The sequence below is a fragment of the Ischnura elegans genome, chromosome X (genome assembly GCF_921293095.1).
Source record: "Ischnura elegans chromosome X, ioIscEleg1.1, whole genome shotgun sequence".
In the NCBI taxonomy this organism is placed as follows: Eukaryota; Metazoa; Arthropoda; class Insecta; order Odonata; family Coenagrionidae; genus Ischnura; species Ischnura elegans.
Genome location: NC_060259.1, coordinates 112,902,464 through 112,920,096, shown reverse-complemented (window position 1 = coordinate 112,920,096; position 17,633 = coordinate 112,902,464).

The following is a 17,633-nucleotide window of genomic DNA, read 5'->3' as shown; positions in this document are numbered from 1 at the left end:
CTAATTTTTCGGTGCGCGGAGTCATTTATATTGCACTGGCCGTGTCTATACATTTTTCAATTTTTTTGTAATAAAATAAATCAGAATTTAGGATAAAATTTCCTTTAAAATGACATATAGTTCATTATTATAGCATGCAGTGAAGCCAGGGTATAAATTTGCAAAGTACTGCGGCACATCATTTTGACGCCGACAGTAGAAGAAAACGCTGTCTTCTTGGCTGGCACTCGAATGCATGAGGATCAACGTTGCTCTGTATTTTCATATTTCCTCTCTTGATTTTAAACATCATGGAATTTTCTATGATCTTCCGTAACTGAAATTGAACAAGTGCCATAAATAATTTGAGTCCATCATAACCATCGAGAAACACCTATCTCGATTTTTGTTGTGAAGTTGAGTTTTTATTCTACGGCGGCCGAATTATCGAAAAATCTCAGTTTCAAGTTATTCAGTCAATGAAATATGGAAATATTATTTATATTAAAGTTATCTTCGCTCACATAGCGCACGGGTTTATCATTCCGATTATTATACTCTTATTTTTCCGTAACGCTTATCCCGACAGACGGCATGCATCGAGGCTTTTCTTCTAATTTCCTCCGTGGGAATGCAGACGAAAATTTTTTCTGGGGTGTTATTGCACAGAGGAACAATGCACCACTTGTAATTTTTCCTTATTTCAGCCATGTTCTCCTTTAAACGCAACGTGGCTCTTCCAAACCTGCAGTTACTGGGCTTGGATCTTGGACTCGTACTGAACTATGACGTCACGGCCAAAGATTAGTGGGGGCGGCATTTTTTAGCCCGCGAAACTCGGGAGACTTTTGGGAGTCATTTTCTAGGGTAAAAACTGAATTTTAAGCGGAAAAAAGTATATTGCGGTACTAAGTGTTTACTGTAGTATATCAGCATACTGTTTATAAAAAGTATGCAATTTCCCTATTCCTTGCAGGTTTTACACCTGGGACGATTGCAAGGTAAGGGTGTTGTAGTGGTGACTGACTGCGATTTTTTAAGAGGGTGGGTGGCTTTAAATATGGTATTTAAATTAGGTGGTGTCATGAGGCCAGAGAATGAATCAACTCTCTTAACACCTTTGTTTCTTCACTCAACGCTTCTGCCTCAGATTCTTTCACCTCTTCCATCTCAAAAACTAATATCACTTTCTTAGATGTGGACATACACCTTTCCGACAACAACAAATTCAAGACATCGGTTCACATCAAAGCCACAAACAAACAGCAATACCTCCACTACAGCAGTTGCAAGAAGTTTAATTAAATCATTTATTTATAATGCTCGTGTGAGTGTATTTCAAACGTGTTTATTATATAACATAAATAACCCTAGGATGGGCAGTATCAGAACACACAAGATAAAGATTAGAAACTCACACTCACTAAATTTTCGGTGGCAATACCACCTTCCTCGGAGTTAGGTAAAAGACTGTAGGTAGAGGGTAAAGGATAGCTGAGGGAAGGGGAAATAGAGGGGAGGTAGGGTCCAAAGAGGGGGGGAAAGAAGTGGGTAGAGACAATTAAGGGATTAGCGGTGGATGTTTAAGCCGGGAGGAAGAAATGCTTTGAATAGCCAAATGTAACTTAATTCAATAGAATTAAGTTTGAGTGGGTGGTCTGTGGGGGGAAGGGAGGCTAAAACTGAAACATTGTAGCAATCATTGAATTGACGCTGATGAGCGGCCGCATGTTTCGCCACCGGGAAGGACGCAAAGTCAGAGGAAGTGCATGATGCTCTGTGGTTATTGATTCTAAGGTTAAGGGGAGTTGAGGATTTGCCTATATAAAAGGAGGGACAGTGCTTGCATTGAATAAGGTAAACTACATTTTTTGAAGTACAGGAGGCCGCAGGAGGTGGTGGTAGGTAGGAGACGAGATGACTGGGGATAGAAGGAGGGGTAAAAATTGGGCAGGTCTTACATCTAGGACGACCGCAGGGCGAAGGTGTGCTAATGGGAGTAGTGGGTGACTTCTGTAAGGGGTTAGTTGAGCGGAATAAATTTAAAAGGTTTGCAGGTCGTCTGAATGTGACAGTAGGGGGTTTGGCAAAAAGATTGGCTGTCGACTTATTGTTACTTACACAAAAGTATACTTACACAAAATTATCCCACTGAGGTTATTGCCAACCTAAAATACATTCCAACAACATCATTCCCAATTTTTGGTATTTCTGCATGAGAAATCAAATTACTAGGCTCGTAAATAGAGTAAATAATTGTATACCTGTATATTTTATATTTTAAACTATAGTATACGATAATTTGAAATGATGAAAGCCGACGTATAACAAACCATTGGGAAAGCTATGAAACAATATTCGATTTTATAAACTTGGCTGCTTATTCCTATTTTCTCCCTTGACCACACGTTTACCGAATGAATTAATACAAAAAAGACAACTAAAATGAAAGAATTTTCAAATGCATTGCTGCTACAAAATTTCGAATCACCATTTTCAGTACTGAAGTTATGCATTAACATCCCGAAGCCACTAACTTAAAATTACATCCAAATAATTACAGCGAGAAAGAGTACATACCTTACTGTTTTTCGTAGGGGTGAAATGTTTTCTTCTTATCACCCGAATGCACTTCTTCTTCAAGTCACGATCTTTTGGAAAGCTAAAACTTGAACCATGTCCCAGAGTTTCCTTTACACCCCGACAATACCACAGCCACCTAGGGAAACTGTCATGCACGAAAGGCATTTTCAACAAAAAAAAATACCTCACAAACACGTTTCTGAAGCTCAGTGAATGAAATAAAAAAATAAGGGAAACTTCACCATTACCAGACACTATTATTCACCAACTTAACCACAAAAATCCTTGAAATGTGTTGAGACGTCACGTAAACATCGCGATCTCCAAAGCTTGTGCAGGCTTTGATCGGGCCTTCTTCCTAGGAGTAATGGCATCACCCGCGAAAGAAAATAGTCCCAAACCGAATACAGTTTTATCGATGAGATACAATTTTATCGATGCATATGAATTTGCCAGTCCTCTAGTATATTTTTTCGTCATTAAAGGAAATAAAGAAACAATACTTTTTAGCAACTTCTTTAGCGCGATTTCCTGTATCTTGATGGTCCACGCTCGTATTCAGATACGTAAAATTCCTGTACCGTCTGGGATAAAGGATAGATTTCAGTTCGAGAGACGTCCGAAGGTCTTCTTCAGCGCACTTTGTGCCATAATGGGCACTTTCTCAATCCCTCTCAATCCCTCTGAGACTCAATCCCTCTGAGACTCAATCCCTCTGAGCCTTAATCCCTCTGAGCCTTAATCCCTCTGAGCCTTAATCCCTCTGAGACTTGATCCCTCTGAGGCGCCAGAGTACGTCGTGCCTGCCTGATCCACGCGCGCCGCTGATCCTCGCGTCCTGTGAAGTGCTCACAATTTATAGTGAATTCACCAACGGTGTCGGCCTCTTTATGCCATGTGTGAACTTTCGTTACCTTCCGCCACCACTTACCCAATTGTAAGGTGAAACGTCAGTGTGAAACCTGTTTCCCCTCCTCTGCCTACACCTCCCCTCTCACGCCTGCTTCGAGCACGGTGGCAAGAGTACATTTACCTCAGGCAATTTAGTATTTAATGTATTGTGCTCCTAAAGCTTACTTGGTTATTAAATGTATTAATACTGTTGGAAATCAACCATATTGTTTGTTAATTTTTTCACTCCTAACCGCCTATTTCTCGCCTACCAATGTTGGCACGGGCCAACAATAACAACCTTATGCATGATGTGGAATAGTCTTTAAGTTGTGTTTAGAATGCTCGTTCCGTTGTCAGAATTGAACGTAGATTCACCTCAGTAGATTATTTATTTTACAGCGGTAATGTTACTTAGAAAACACGAATGACATTACGTTATTATTTATTTCTGTTTTTGTGACACCAGATAGTGTATTATGTGAAATATCTATCTAAGTTTAGCGTGTTTCTGATTTCCAAGAATGCCAGTATGAATTTTACGATTTCGTCGTTTACAGATAGTCTGCGCTGAATTATCCCAGATGAAGCAATCCACAGTGTCTGAGATAATCAAGGTAGGTGATATGTGATCATAAATAGCTCTTTGAAAACTGTGGTGCATATAATATTGTTAATAATTCAAATCGTGCATTTTGAAGACTGCCCGCTTGTAACATTCGCTGTCCAGAGACGGCATCATTGGCATCTAAAAGAACAGCTGATTGTGTACACCTGGTAGGGCGTAGATGAAAAAGGCTGTTTTGTTTACCTTATATCATGTCACTTCGTACCTCGTACTCGACAGTTATTTACATGAAAAAAAAACGAAGCAGAGGTTATTTATGTACGTCACGAATCATTTTTAGTGTTATGTGATACTCCCTCTTCTGTGGTCTTCCTGAGTCTTGCAATGTTGTGCGAACCTCGTCGGAGGACATGATAACCATAATATTTTCAGTATCAGATCTGTAATATATCGCCTGGGAAAACTGATTTGAACTAATGTATACATGTTCACCGAGCACAGTAGGTAATGTTTTTATTTCGTGATCGTGTGTGCTGAAATTTTGTCTTGTGAAGGGATGGTATGTTCTAAAATCATTGATTTGAGTAGTAATTTGGCATTTATATGATAGAGTTTTGGTTTATTAATATATTTTAAGCGTGCATGATAAACTCTCATGATATTCTCGTTATAATTAGTTTGCGGACGTGGTAAGCTAGCATGTTTGCATCATAACTCATGTAAAAGTGCTTAATAGTTTGATATGCTACAGAATAACGAATTTTTATATAAACGAATATTTTTAATGCATCTCATGTTTTATGATGTTGGTTTACATAATTGGATTTTCCTTTTTCTCTTTTCTTGACCTCTTCTAATTAACGATTAAATAATTCCTTGAGTATAGGTCATGCAACGCAAAAAGTTTTTTGCCAACGTTTCGGTTTATTTTAAAACCTTCATCAGGGCTATGAATGAAAAAATGAGACGACAATAATATACAATATTGATACATATATGAAGGTTACAAAACACTTGTTTTACAATATAACAATATAAAAATGAGAAAGGAATGCACAAGAATTTTGACATTTAAAAATATTTTTTATATGTGAAAATCCTTGTGTATTCCTTTCTCATTTTTTAATTATATTGTTGTATAAAAGATTTTTTGTATCCTTTATTTATGTATCGATATTGTACATCATTGTTCTCTCATTTTTTCATTCATAGCCCTGATGAAGGCTTTAAAATAAAACAACACGTTGGCAAACAACTTTTTGCATTATATTACCTACACCCCAGGAATTATTTAATCATCATGTTGGCTTACGTTAATGCTGGATTGTTTAGGTGTACGTTTCGACTACTAAAGACTATAGTTGATATTTACTAATCATCTAACTGAGGAAACTTGTTGCTTTTTTCCCACGCTTCGGTCTGTTGTATATTTGAAGTATGAATTATCTATGAATTTTCGGTGAATTTAATTTCTGATTCCAATGCAAACTGTCACTGCGTCCGTTTTCTCATTTTCTTGAATATCCCTATGTTTGATTACCAAATTAAACAGAATAACTCTTTCCGCGTTACCCATTCGCTCCATTTCGGCATATTTTGTGACCCATGTGACGCTAGGTGAGTTATGCTTTGTCTTTGTTTGACTGGATGAACGGATCTCAGAACCGGACATTCCATGAGTGACGAAAATGATCCAAAAGACCAGCTTAAGTCGGAAGATAAAGAAGAGCTTCACTGAGGATCGTCTTTCGAACGTAATCGCGTCCTTCGCGGAGGAGGCCGCCGAAGGAATCCTATGTGAAGACGAGATCTGAAGGAGCGACTGACGATATGGGCCTATCTCTTTGTTTCAATTTCTATTATGTGTTATTATGATTGTATATTCGCCTGTGGCGACTTGTGTGAATGTGAATTTGAAATATATATATGGTATGAAATATTTGAATTTACACTGCAAAACAATTGCATTTTAAAATGTTCATTTGATACTTTGCTCCTCTTTGGTGTCAAAATGTCTTTGCTCACACTAAAAAGCCGCTCAAAAGAGCAGGGAAGCGTTTCCGCTTTACGAATCGAAAGTCTGTGAAGAAGCTCTAATTCTGTTGTAGTACAAAAAAGAACTGTTTCACATCATCAGGGATGGGAAAACTTCACTCCTTTTGACATCATTAAAATAATATAGCTTTAATGATGTAAAATGATTTTGTCATCCCTCCCCATGCCTGTAAACGGCCATTTAGAGACAGAGGTGCACCCGTAGACACCCTCTCCTTCCGCACCTGTATGTAAAATGTTGAGACGTTCTTTGGGGCACCCTGAAAGTGGGAGCCGAGAAAAAACTGCCTCCCTGGCCATTTTGGGCGTAACATTCCGTCCTTCCACTCTCAATATTACCAAAGGCATACGATATTAACATTTACCGCGTTTACATGATTCTAAGATTTCATAGATCCTTCCCTTTTTAATCATCCGGGGTACTACGATCATTCATATTGGAAATCCTTCATCAGTTCTGTTTCAACGAAAAACTTTCCACCAACAATGAATTCCGAGGCCAGGCTCAATACCTTCAAAATATGGTTTTGTGATAGGAAGTCGAGTAAATTCGATTTTGCAGGCCCCGAAGTGGGTATTACTCTTACCTCCATATTATTACACCATTAATACCATAGAGTTACTAAATACGTACTCTATGATGATGCTATGATATCAATTGATTATTATTTAGTTAAATCGGTAGTGATTTCGTTAACCACAACGAAATAATGACTGTATTTTTTTAAGAGCATTCCAACTATTGATTAGCTATGATAATAAGTATTAAGCATTATAATCAACTGATTTCGCGTAAATCATCTTCCAATGATGTGCATCCGGGCAACAAATACCTGACGGAAGCGAGAATTAACATGACTAAACACTTTGTTCACGCATAGAATTTCCCGACATTGCAGAGTTTTCCGTCGTGTTTTTGCGCCGTCGAAAATTTTCTCTTTTTAATAAACAAGGAAAATATTTGATGTGATTTTTAAATTGCGTCAAATATGTACTCCATGGATTATAAAATTTCAATGAAGACAGTAGAAAATAGGAAACTACTTCATTTTAAGCAGCAAGTCCGGCGACGAAATAGGAGCACGGCGTGCTGATCAGGGGCCTGATTCTGGTTCTTTCTGGCTACAACCCACGCGATTTGTCGAAAAGATTGGCGAACGGTGACTGAATTCGTATTCGCATTTTCATTCGCTAGCTATTTCGCCAGAACAGCTTCTCTTCGTCCCCCTGGCGACGAAAAACGTATTCTCGTTCTGTCTGGCGAGCATATAGCGAATGTAAACATTCGCCAAGAGCGAATTTCGCTAGCGACAACAGTGAAGTTGTTCTAGCGACTTGGCGAAAGAATTGATGAGAGAACGACTCTTGATTTAATTACAGCTATACACCATTATTATGTTATATTTTTGATCCCAATTAGTTTAATTGTTATTCAAATGCTTGGCATACAACCCGTGTGTTGTTTTACTCGTCTTGTCGTTCTACGTTATTCAATAGATTGGATTAAAAGTTGGTTTGCATTTCAACGAACCGCGAATCTTTTGTCTGGCAAGCGTAATGTGTTATCGTGGGAGTGCTGTCATTCTGAGCCTTTAAATGAGTTGGATTGCCTGAGAAGACTTGTTGTTTCGGTTCTTATGCTCGTGAACGCTTCATCGGAAATAATAAGGAAGAGACTGACAGGAGTATTCTCAGAAAAGCTCTAGGAAATGAAGTAGTGATGTAGAGGATAGCACGACTATCTACCATTCTCAATGTTATGAGGTCGATTCCAGCCACAGGAACTTTTTTCTCTCCACCACCAGAAAAAGGTTCGCATACCATGGTTTTTATCTTCAGGAGCAAGTCACTGGAATTTGTCAAAATATTTTCCATGCACAGGAAAATCTATAATCAGTTGTTCAGCTCGTAAGGCCGCTATTCACGGCGAATGATTTCATTCGCACGATCATGCGCATGATCATTCACCGTGTATAACGGAACAATTCGCGAATGAACCTTCATGCGCATGATCATTCAGTGAAAATTACATCATGTTCTATTTTGCTCGCATGATCCTGTGAATGATCACGCGATCATTCAGCATTATCATTCGCATGATCATTCACCGTGTATAGCGGCCTTAAAGACTCACTTAATTTCACTATTAGGCTTTACATTTATGTCCGGCAGAACTCTAGGCAGTATAGGGTGTGTAGTACGCTGTTATGCCGCCTTTGCTGTTCATCCAACATCATAAAATTATGTTTATATGAGAATATTTGACTGTATTCCTTAACTATTCTTCCCTAAAACCTTATCCTTTCCTTACATAAGTTCCCAGCGTACGAAAAGGTGCTTATCATTTTCTTCCGTAAGTAAACCATAAGAAACAGATATCTCTCTTGTTTTGTGCCATCTGGGTTAGGTTAAAATTTAAAATATTAACCCATAAGTTTCACCGGAGTAACTTTTGTACTTATCGTTTACATCCACGAAAAAGATGAAAAACAAAGAGATCGGTTTTATGATCAACTATGGAAAACGACTAATGAATAAGCAATATTGCACAACAATACTCCTGTCTGTAGCCTCTGTAGCCATTTGATAGTCTCACGCAATAAACAAAACATGGCATAATATATTTTAGATTAGAAATATTATTTGAACGTAGCAACGTGCTTCGCGCTCTTCAATCGTTTCTGACTGCGGAGGCAGTATGTTGATCTATGAAATTATCTTGTGCCCATTGACTTATGGGTAATTCGTCATTGCATTTGTACAGTATTTCGCCAAGAGAACGAAATTACCCGAACTGAAGCGATGGGCGGGGCGAAAAGAACGAGAATAATCGCGGAGAAAATTTTCGCTTCGCTTCGAGCTGCCGTAGCGAGGCGAAGATTCGGGCGAAAGGAGAACGAGAATCACGGTACGGTTCCCCCTCCTTCCCAAACAGGAAAAATCCGAATACATCCGAAGTTAGAAGTCATCTATCGTGTCTCCACCAATGAAAGTAGGGTAAAAACAAGTGAAGACTCATTGGCACAGTATGTTGTCGTCGTTTTAAACCTTTTTCTTCGCGGATATTACAACTTATTGTTAGATTAAGATAATCGATATTGGATAAGTTGTTAACAATGCTTATATAGTGTGTGGTAGTAATGCTGTACCCATAGGCGATCTACCGATTTGATCGATAGATTTTTCTTCCTTATAGGAAAATCTACTAAAATTGGTAGCATATTAATTGCGTATTGCTTGGTTTCGTTAGTAGTAGGACCTGCCCGCCTTTGTGACGGTGCAGGATTCCTCGTCCCTTCCTTCCTTCCCCGTCCTTTCCTTGGAGGCGTCGTCGGGCTCCTATCGCGGCGGCGCACAGTGGTCCCAAATCGAAAAAAGCTGGCCAAAATTAATAACGTCGTAATTTTAGCTAAAACAGCAACAAAAGTGGATATCTCTCACTGATTTTGATCGTCTGAATCTGATTTTGGCATTATTTTTACGATGTCTCTTCATTTTATCATTATTTGAGCTGTTATTATTTAAACAATTTTTAGAAAATCTCAATATAGATGTTATTGCGATTGGTGATAACTTGGTGTTCATGGAGAGTTTAAATTAGTATAATTTTAAGGTAAAAGATGTATAAATTGCTGTTAAAACCCATTATAGAATTTACGACATGAAATTGGTGAGATTCGAACCCGCGACCATCAGCAGAGTAGGTGAGATACCAAAATCGGAAAAAAGTGCACACACTCACTCATTTTTGGCTTCCATATATTTGATAAGTCACATAAGATGAAATAAAATGACTGGTATTAAGAACATTGAGGAAAATAATGTTCGAATTGCAATAAAATGGCTTTCATGTATCACAAAGAACAAATTTTAAAATAATCGTCTCCCGATGTCACACCATCGGACTCATTGTCGTTCTGCGAATCACTTAAAATTAGCAAATTTTCACCTCACCTGATAGGCTGATCTCGTTTTTTTGTAACTCCTGATGTAATTAAAATGTATGATTCAAATATTTGCAGGAGTCTTCGAAATATATCTTCATAATTTAACATTCTTGGATATTTTCTTGTACAATGCTCTCGGAATTTCCTCATGTCTATGTTCCTGGCCTCCAATGCTTCCTCCGTTAAAACTTCAATTGTAAGAAAGGATTCTTTGGAAATTGCTGTTCCATTTATCAGCACTTTATTTACCATGAGCAGAATATAATACCAAACATAATCGATGCACAGCTCAGCTATTTCAATGCAATACTGGCTGAAGGCTTCATTATTTATCTCATAGCCGCAGGACAGAGATTTTAATATCACTGAAAGTCTATGAATAAGTCTTTCATCGATACCCGTCGTGAAAATTACAAATCACATTAATAATTATATTTCATACACATAAAGCATTTATTCGTAGAATTTTCAGAATTATAGAAACGGGTCCAATATTTCTTACTTATTGATTATAATTTTATATTTACACGTAATTTCATCTTGTCTGAAATGAAATCCTGAATCAAAACTTCACTTTTAAAAATATGATGATTGAGATTAATAAGTGATTATTTTTATACACTGCATATATTCACCGACTGTGCATACACGGTAATCATTTGCACTCACTAGATGCGAGAGGAAGATATTGATATACTTCTGGAAGGAATTTCATTTCCTTCTGTAACCAGCTTTTGAACGTCTCTTTGCAATGCTCATCTGTCCTCGAGCTTTGATTCCACTTTCTCCGGTATTTCGAGAAAACATTCTTCGCACAAAACGCGTCAGAATATTTTTTGCATGCTTGATTTCATTCAGTCGAAATCTTGTTTTCAAATATTCCACGACATATTCCTTCTTCTTCGCTTATTAATATTCTTTTCTCTCCGTATTTTTATTGTACACCGCAAGGTACGAAAAAATTTGCGGCACCCATAATTCAAATTTAACAGGAGTATTTACGGCTGAAACGATGAATGTGATTTCTAAAAGTTGTCTATTTTTAACCAATAATAAACCAGAAATTATGATTTGACATTGAATAAAAGAATTATAGACTTGCCTCTGAGTTTCCGGCGTATCCTGAAATTTGCATGCCAAACATTGGCAAACCAAGTGCTTTAATTATCTGGACAGGAGAAGTTCCTCGAGTCAGCCGTTTTAACACAGTTCGGAGCACAGCACTTGTTCACATAGAAAATCATTGAGTAAAACTGAGTGGGAAATGTTCACCACATCCATGCAATGGCTATGGTGAGGGAGGCCGTCATCCTCATTCCATTATTATTAAAAAATGCACGAGCAAGATTCACGCTCCATTGGTGGGTTTAGACGAATTTTTCCCTCCGAATTCAATCCTATCTACGTCTATGGGCTGTTGAAATGATTCTGTGAATAATTTTTGGCATTAGGGAGCATTAATTTCTCTTAGCGCCAATACCTTATTTCGGAATAACGTGCCTACAACGCTGTACAGCATGCAAGGGATCTCTTCTCTATAAAAATATGAGGAAAGTTTTGCAGAGAAAAGCATCTTGTGGTTACTGTAAGGTTCTCGCATGAGAACTTGAGTAGTCACTTTTGATCACTCATAATTTTTCTCATTAAGAGCATGAAAACAGGCCCTCATTTGTTTCATGAATATTTGAAGGTGAGTGCACAAACAAGGAGTGTGCATACGATGGGAGAGAAGCACTTGATTGATGTAATCTTACAGGAATTAGAATTATGCTAAGTATACACCATGCAAGTTTGACTACCGATACAGGAATATTTGAGCGATAATGCCACTGTCTCCCGCCGGCCGCTGGCCAGCCGCCCTCAGCGGAGCGGTGCACCGCTCAACTTAAAGCCCTCTAGATGTCGGATAGGCAAGTATAGGCAAGATTTTTTTTCTCCATCTTGTTGTACATACTCTTCCTAAGGATTAAGCATAGGAATCTTTGAGGGGCACGGAGGGGCACGAAACTATATTGACACATTTGACTAAAAATAGGCCCAAAAATAGCTAACATTGTAAATAATTAAATATAGTTATAATAAATTTTGAAACGAACAAAACTTACCATAATATTGTGAAAAAATATGCAAACTTATCGTATTAAAATTGACAGATGAATCCCATGAAATTAAAATAGTCATTTATTAAGTTGAATTACCCTAAAATCGACTATTTCTACCCCTCGGGCGTTTTAGGCTGAACATGCCCATGTTTGACGGGTTACACAGGTCAACATAATAATCACACAGACCTATCAGGTACAAAATATTATAGGCCATATCCTGCAGAATCCGAATACATAATTCAAAACTTCCTCGTAAAAAGTCGAAAAAATGACTTTTGGCCAGCTTTTTTCGATTTGGGACCACTGTGCGGCGCCTCCTTTCCTTGTTCCTTTCTGTCCTTCCCCTTCTGGGGGCGAGGAGAAAAGCTAATCGCTTATAGTCCTCGCCTCAGGAGTGTATCCAGCGAACCCGACCCAAGGGTTTCGTTACCATTGTACCCATAGGCGGATCCAGGGGGGGGGGGGCACGGGGGCACGTGCCCCCCCCCAGACCCTTAAAAATATGCTAGATTTTTAACACGGTCCCATTATCATTTCGTTCGTTTTGTATAACGAGGTATCCTTGTGCCCCCCCCCTGAACAAAATCATGGATACGGCCTTGCTTGTGCCCCTCCCAGAAAGAAATCCTGGATCCGCCCCTGGCTGTACCTACAGAATCGAAGGAAACAATATTACAACATCACAATATAGTTTGCATATGATGGAGATTGTTGTTGCTGGAATGAATTATTGAAACTATCCTAGAGATCGTAGTTTCTTTTTTTAAATATTGGTTCCGTATATTGCTATTTATACATGATTTGGTAATATAGTTGTCGTAAAGTACCTAAGTTCCGTCTAAATGTTATCAACGGAAGGTTATGCCATTGGCACCGTAGCAGACGAAAATCACATACCATGGAACGTGAACGTAGGATTCAAAAGCAAATGTAAATGTTAAATTAGAGGAACAAGTAAAGAAATTGTTATAAAATCTGGAGCTGGGTGTAATAAAAAGAAGTGTAATGACGAGGAAGTAAAGAAATTGTGATAGGGTGAAATACATATGCATAAGTTGCGCATTCCAAGTGAGAGAAAATTATAATATAGCGGCAAACCTCGTACTTATTAACAAATATCTTCTTTTAACGTCAAGGGAATCAATGGCTGACGATAAAATGAAATATAGTTGCCTACTACAAACGAAAGAAACTGATACCGTAGCGGCAAACTTCGCATATTTAAATAAAAAGATCTTATTTCTATGTCGAGAGAAACGCCAAATGAAGATTGAGTGAAATAATAGTAGCCCATTCAGAGTGAGATTAAGTGATAACATTGCGGCGAAACTCATATTTAATCAAAAATATCTTTTTTATGTCGAAGGAGCAAATAATTGATGATAGAGAGAGAGAGAGAGAAATCCTATTGCAAGCGAGTGAAAGTGGTAGCATAAATGAGAGAAAGTCATTATATGGTGGCAAACCTCATGTTTAATAACCAATATCTAATATTTCTGTCAAGGTATTCAACATAGATGATGACAGTGAATTATAGTGGCCTATTCGATGGGGGCAGAAAAAGGTAACATTGCAGCAAACCTCATTATTTACTCGTCGATGAGGTAAAAACAAAAAAACGTACAATGCGCACCGGGAAACATGTTCATGAAACCCACTAGTCTGTGGCCGTACCGACACCTTTTTGCTGTCGGTAAGGCTACCGACGATCTCTCGTCCTCACGTCGGTGCCGCACCGATCGGGTTCGTACAGAATCGCACCACTGCTTGCCGGGAGTCGGTGTGACGTCGCACCCGACGAATCGGTGCCGCACCGATCGGTTTGGAGATACAGAATACGGCCCCTGATCAGTAGGGCGGATCGCAAAAATCGATTTTTTTCAAATCCATCTGGCCCAATGAAAAAAAGTTGTGGGACCGATCAAAAATAAGGCCTGAAAAATTTGAGACCTGTACGTGAACCCCTGACCCTCGCTCAAATGCAATTTAGGGGGGGAGGGTCAAAATTCGAAAAATATAGTATTTTATGGTCATTTCTTATAGATTTTGCCGAGTTACTGTCCTTTTAGGACAAATATTTCGTGCATTTTGACGTATCTGCCACCGTTTAGCCACAAAATGCCTAATTTGAGTCCGCGTCCGCGAAGAAAATATTCCAACGCCCACGCAGCGTCGCGGATACAAGAGCCGCAGGCCGATCCCTTCCCCTCCACGCTCGCTTCTCCCCCTCCCACGCCTCTAACACAGCAAAATTCATCCCGCGCATGCTGCTAGGAGGTCGTTTATCTTTGATAATATAAATCAGAAGATGGTAGAAGGTAAAAAGCGATGCGTAGTGAGACGACTTGTCCCTTATTTGGCGCCTCGTCGGCGTTAAACAAATCGATGTTACCAACTTTCAGAGAAGTGATGAAATATTTTTAGACCTGCGCACGCAGGAAAGGAGACTACGGTCTATGAAGACGCCTCTCGAGTGGCTATGAAGGTGTGCGAACTATGGTGACGCGCTTCTCTTCCATTATGAATGTGACTAAATGGATTTAGCGGTACCACAGGAAGTACTAAAACTTACGGAAAATCGTAATAGGCCAAAAGTAGGGTTTTGATGAAGTATAAGACTCAAACAATTTTAAAGGAGCATTTTAAATTATGCGATATTTTTGCGTGTAAGTGCATGGAGGAGCATAAAGTTCCCCCAATGAGAAGTATTTTGAGAGACAATCTGCCGAAAAGAAAGATGATGGCTGCTGGATTGAACCCTAAAGAAACTCGACAACTGAGGAAAAAAGGGAATCGTAGGAGAGCGTTGAGTCATCACCGTCAATTCTTGTACGGGAAAATAGTATCAAAAATTTTCTTCATCAATTCATCCGAAGAAAATTAAACTGGCGAGAAATTAGCCGATTTATATCTCTACTTTCCTCATGAAATAAACATTAAGGACTATAACCTCAAATTGGAACTTCTTCGGGGAAAATGCGTCTGTCACCTGTGATAGAGGTATATGCAAGAAAAAGCAACAGCAATGATCGTTCCCGTAACTTTAGCTAACGCATAAGTCATAACTTCGTAAGATATATCAAAGCTAGTGTACCAGAATTGCTTACGTAGACAGAAAAAGATGCTAATTACCGTGAAGAAGAAAAGAGAGGTGTCATTAAAGGGCCTTTTTTTATTGGAATGAAAGACTATACTCTTGTCTGATGAAAAAAGGGAAGAGGACTTATCAATACAAGTTTAGAGGGGAATGTGTGGTGTTAGTTGAAGAAACAGGGTCCCACTTTTGGAGGTTTGCCTCCCCCGTCGGAGGATTAGCAAAAGTTATAAAATCTGCGATTTTCGATTCCTTTCCGAGTGAAAATTAGATACATAGAATTAAAAAGGATTTGATTATGATGGTACCAAGCGAATACCGCCCAAAAAGGAGGCATCATCCCTTTGCTTTAAGCATAATTCCAACATCCCTTGCAGTGTGGGTAGACTCTTCTCGGGATTCCCACCGGGTTAATTTTTCCATAATGGGCAACATTTCAAGCTCCGACTGGGGGCTCATCCTAAGGGATAAATTTTGTTGAACCCCGAAAAGAGTTTACCCACATCATTCGCCGGGAAAGCATCAAATCGTATTTCATCCCTTACAGTGGTCTATTTGCTAATTGCACTATGTTGACTTGGATTTGCGACATAAACGTTGTGAGGGTGACCTAGGGACCCAATTTGCGTCTCTGCAAGGATGCGTTTGGCGACCAATCCGAGATTTTTTTAATTGCTGGATTTTAGTATCGACATAAAGGCTGATGATATATTGGAGAGAGACTCCGGTTCCTTCGGCTATATCTGAGATTAGCGCTGTGGAATTTAAAAATCTATTGATGAAAGTTCAAATTTAAATTTCAATAATCATTTTGTTATAAATACGGACGAGAGATTCGCGAAAGAATTTACCAAAACTTTGTTGACAGCAGCAAAAGACAAGGAATGACACTAACATAAGAAATACAGACTGGAAAGCAGGTAATTGAGTAATTCCTTCGTGATTGTTCCTCACTGGACGATGCTGATACACCAAATGTTAGTAAGACTAACGAAGAAAGACGCACTTGGTGTGAATTTTGTTGCATCTGTGGCGTTCGAGAGGGGAGCGGGGAGGGTACGCCGGCGGCCTTCACCCTTATTCATCCATTTAGTCACAGCTGTCGCAAAATACCGGAATAGAAGTGCATAACCTAAGTTCCCAAACCTTCATAGCCACTCGAGCAGCGTCTTCATCGACCGTAGTCTCCTTTCCTGCGTGCGCAGGTCTAAAAATATTTCATCACTTCTCTGAAAGTTGGTAACATCGATTTGTTTAACGCCGACGAGGCGCCAAATAAGGGACAAGTCGTCTCACTACGCATCGCTTTTTACCTTCTACCATCTTCTGATTTATATTATCAAAGATAAACGACCTCCTAGCAGCATGCGCGGGATGAATTTTGCTGTGTTAGAGGCGTGGGAGGGGGAGAAGCGAGCGTGGAGGGGAAGGGATCGGCCTGCGGCTCTTGTATCCGCGACGCTGCGTGGGCGTTGGAATATTTTCTTCGCGGACGCGGACTCAAATTAGGCATTTTGTGGCTAAACGGTGGCAGATACGTCAAAATGCACGAAATATTTGTCCTAAAAGGACAGTAACTCGGCAAAATCTATAAGAAATGACCATAAAATACTATATTTTTCGAATTTTGACCCTCCCCCCCTAAATTGCATTTGAGCGAGGGTCAGGGGTTCACGTACAGGTCTCAAATTTTTCAGGCCTTATTTTTGATCGGTCCCACAACTTTTTTTCATTGGGCCAGATGGATTTGAAAAAAATCGATTTTTGCGATCCGCCCTACTGATCAGCCAACCCTAGCTTCCGTTCCTCTACAATTAAAAAATAAAGAGAGCTGTTCGCGGCACTTACTACCCACCGCTTGCTCACAGTCAAGTCCCCATGTATTTTCCTTGAGTAAATCCCTCTACTTTGGCATCTCTTCCACGAATATAGGTTTGTTTAAGACTACCTAAACCTGGGCCAGAATTAAGCAGATCCTGTTTTAGCAATAAAAGGCAAACTCGAATCAAATATCGAGGACGGTAAAATTCGTCCAATATCGATGGGTCAAGTACATCCGTTACTTTAATCACTATAAATACATGAAGCGGAAAACAAGGCTTCAAAGTTATAACGACTTCATTTTTCTGGGGCACTTTCCAACGCTTTTTATGCTTAAACCACGCGATGAATTAAAAATATTTATAAAAATGTCAATTCATAATGAAATATATCACCCGTGCTGGAATAGTTAAGCCGAACGATTACCGTGATATTTCCCAAGATTCAACGCGGTGCTCCACGTAGAGCTCAGGACGTTGCTTCCGAAAAATATTTTGCAATTCACAGTCACATTGTCCGTATCATGAGTTCACGATTCACTCGAAGTAATGCTCAAGGTATGGGAAGGGAAAAGGCTTTTCTTCCACTAC